General features: G+C 42.7%; 1 protein-coding gene across 4 annotated transcripts in view; it reads right to left on the minus strand.

Moving 5' to 3' along the window:
- BLM (BLM RecQ like helicase) overlaps positions 1-3,584 on the minus strand; it is a 93,977-nt gene that overhangs the window by 85,864 nt on the left and 4,529 nt on the right. Inside the window, exon 2 of one of the 4 annotated variants that reach the window (XM_017506102.1) lies at positions 571-689. The exons of the other annotated variants lie outside the window; for them this stretch is intronic. The gene's annotated coding sequence lies outside the window, so the exon portion shown is untranslated. The remainder of the gene's footprint in view (positions 1-570; positions 690-3,584) is intronic. 4 annotated transcript variants of the gene reach the window in all.

Consider the following 3,584-nt stretch of genomic DNA (forward strand, 5'->3'; position numbering starts at 1 on the left):
CTTTAGCTCTTCTTGTTATATTGATCCTTTTATCTTTATGTAATATTCTTCTTTGCTTCTTTTGATCTTTGTTGCTTTGAAGTCTATTTTATCAGCAAAAATTGCAACTCTTGCTTTCTATTTATTTATTTTTGCTCTCCATTTGGTTGGTAAATTTTTCTCCATCCCTTTGTTTTGAGTCTTTGTGTATCCTTGCATGTAAGATGGATCTAGATGTAGCATACCCATGGGTCTTGGCTTTTTTTGCCTGTCTGTGTCTTTGGATTGGGGGATTTAGTCGATTTGAATTTAGAATTAATAACAATATACATGAGTTTGATGCTGTCATTTAATGTTGGCTGGCTGCTTTGCCCATTAATTGGTGCAATTTCTTAATTATGTTGATGTTCTATATTTTTTGGCATTTTTTAGAAAGGCATTTTTTATCAGCCTTTCTAAAAAATTTTTTTTTAATTAAAGAAAAAAAAACAAAAAAACAAGGTATCATCCTCCCTGGGTTAGGATAGCTATTATCAAAAAGACAGAAAATAACAAATGCTGGTGAGGATGAAGAGAAAAGAGAACTCTTACACTTCCACTGCTGGCGGGAATGTAAACTAGTACAGCCACTATGGGGAATCGTACAGAAGATCTCCAACAACTACAAATAGACCTACCATATGATTCCGCAAGCTCACTACTGAGCGCTTCTGCAAAGGAAAAGATGTCAGCATATCAAAGAGACATTTGCACTACCATGCTTATCGCAGAACTATCCACAACAGCCAAGACATGGAATCAACCAAGTTGTTCAACAAGCGATCAAGTACATATACACAACAGAATACTATTCAGCCATTAAAAAAAATGAAATCCTTATAACTCTATCAAGACAGCTGAAGGTGAAAAAAAGAAAAATGAAATCCTGTTATTCACAGCAACATAGAACCTGAAGACATTAAGTGGAATAAAGAACGAAAAGTTAAATGCCACCTGCTCTCACTCATATGTGGAACCTAAAAAATGTTGCTCTCGCAGAAGTAAAAAGTAGAACAGAGGACAATAGAGGTTGGGAAGGGTGGAGGGCATGGGGTAGGGAGAGATTTGTTAAAGAATACAAAATTGGCGGGGTGCAGGGGCTCATGCCTGTATTCTCTGTAGACAAGCGCTTTGGGAGGCCAAGGTGAGAGGATCACCTGAGGTCAGGAGTTCCAGGCCAGCCTGACCAACATGGCGAAACCCCATCTCTACTAAAAATAAAAAATTAGCCAGACGTGATGGTGCACACCTGTAATCCCAGCTACACAGGAGGCTGACGCATGATAATCTCTTGAACCCAGCAGGCAGAGGTTGCAGTGAGCCAAGATCACACCACTGCATTCCAGCCTGGGCAACAGGTGAGACTCCATCTCAAAACAACCGAACCAAACCAAACTTCCTCCAGGGAGGACAAAGGGGCTGGAAATTGACTTAACTGCCAATGGCCAATTATTTAATCAATCATGTCTAGGTAAGGAGGCCTACATAAAAACCCAGAAGGACGAGGCTCAGGGGGCTCCTGGTTTGGTGAGAACATGCAGAGATGGTGGGAGGCTGGTGTGCCTGGGAAGGGCCTGGAAGCACCATGCCCCTTCCCGCATACCTTGCACTGTGCATCTCTTCCTGCTGGCTGCTTCTGAGTTGTATCCTTTTACAATCAACTAATAATCCAGTAAAGAAACTGTCCTGTGAGCTGAATGTGGAACACTTACCATTTGTGACTGCAGCCTTAAGTGGGGGGTCTGGAGTAGGGGTGGACAGGGAGAACTGGACTAACTCCTGGCAGTTAGTATCAGAACTGAGCAAATGTAGGACACCTAGCGTCTGCTAAAGAACCGAACTACTGTGGGGAAAAATCCACCACACATTTGGTGACAGAGGTGAAGAATTATTAGGTGGGTAGAGAGTAGAGAGGAAATGGGAGTTTTCTTTGCAGAGGTATACACAAAAGAATGAAATATTCAGCCTTTAAAAAGAAAAAAATCAACTAGGTGCTGTGGCTCATGCTTGTAATCCCAGGACTTTGGGAGGACAAGGTGGGAAGATCGCTCGAGTCCAGGAGTTTGAGACCAGCCTAGGCAGCATAGCAAGACTCAGTATCTACAAAAAATTAAAAAGTTAGCCAGTCATGGTGGTACACTCCTGTGGTCTCAGCTTCTCGGGAGGCTGAGGCAGGAGGATCACTTGAGCCCAGGAAAGGAGTTCAAGGCTGCAGTGAGCTATGATCATGTCACTGCACTCCAGCCTGGACAGCTGAGCAAAACCCTGTCTGAAAAATAATAAAATACTATGCAATAAAATTAAATAATAAAAATTAAAAAAAAAAGAAAATCGTGCAACATGAGATGACACAGACGAACCTTGAAGCCATTATGCAAGGTGAAATAGGCCAGTCCCAGGAGGACAAATACTGCATGATTCCACTGCAATGAGGTATCTAACATAGTCAAACTCATAGGAGCAAAGACGGACACAGTGGTTGCCAGGGCAGGGGCTTTCGGGAAATGGGGCATTGTTAATCAAAAAGTATAAGTTTCAGTAATGCAAAATGAATGCATTCTAGAGATCTGCTGTACAACATTGTGGCTATGTGCTACTATACATGTAAAACTCTGTTAAAAGGTTAAGAAAAACAATTAAAAAAAATTTTTTTAGAGACAAGGCCTTGCTCTCCCAGGCTAGAATGCAGTGGCGCAATTACAGTTCACTGAAGCCTCAAACTCCCAGGCTCAAGTGATCCTCCCACATCAGCCTCTGAGAATCTGGAACTACAGGTGCATACCATCATGCTCAACTAATTTTTTTAAATTTTTTGTAGAGACAAGTCTCCCATTGTTGCCAGGCTGGTCTCAGACTTCTGGCCTCAAGAGATCTTTCTTCCTCAGCCTCCCAAAGCGCTGGGATTACAGAAGTGAGCTATCATGTCCAGCCAAAATTACTTTTAATTTAAAAAAAGGAAAATTATATCTACAACATGGAAAAATCTCACAAGCATAATGATGCAAACTAGAAAGACACAGTAGAATGCATATAGTATCATCTGATTTATAGAGCTCAAAACCAGACAAAACTGGACTGTATTATTTATAGATGCATACCTCAGGGCAAACTATGAAGACAAGAAAAGCATTATCACAAAAATTGGGACAATAGGGCTGGGTGTAGTGGCTCATGGCTGTAATCTCAGCATGTTGGCAGGCCAAGGAGGGCAGATCACCTGAGGTCAGGAGTTTGAGACCAGCTTGAGATGTGAAACCCCATGTCTACTAAAAATACAAAATATTAGCTGGGCGTGGCCAGGCGCGGTGGCTCAAGCCTGTAATCCCAGCACTTTGGGAGGCCGAGGCGGGTGGATCGCGAGGTCAAGAGATCGAGACCATCCTGATCAACACAGTGAAACCCCATCTCTACTAAAAATACAAAACATTAGCTGGGCATGGTGGCGCGTGCCTATAATCCCAGCTACTCAGGAGGCTGAGGCAGGAGAATTGCCTGAACCCAGGAGGCAGAGGTTGCGGTGAGCCGAGATCGCACCATTGCACTCCAGCCTGGGTAACAAGAGCGAA

This window comes from Cebus imitator, unplaced genomic scaffold (assembly GCF_001604975.1).
Source record: "Cebus imitator isolate Cc_AM_T3 unplaced genomic scaffold, Cebus_imitator-1.0 Scaffold348, whole genome shotgun sequence".
In the NCBI taxonomy this organism is placed as follows: Eukaryota; Metazoa; Chordata; class Mammalia; order Primates; family Cebidae; genus Cebus; species Cebus imitator.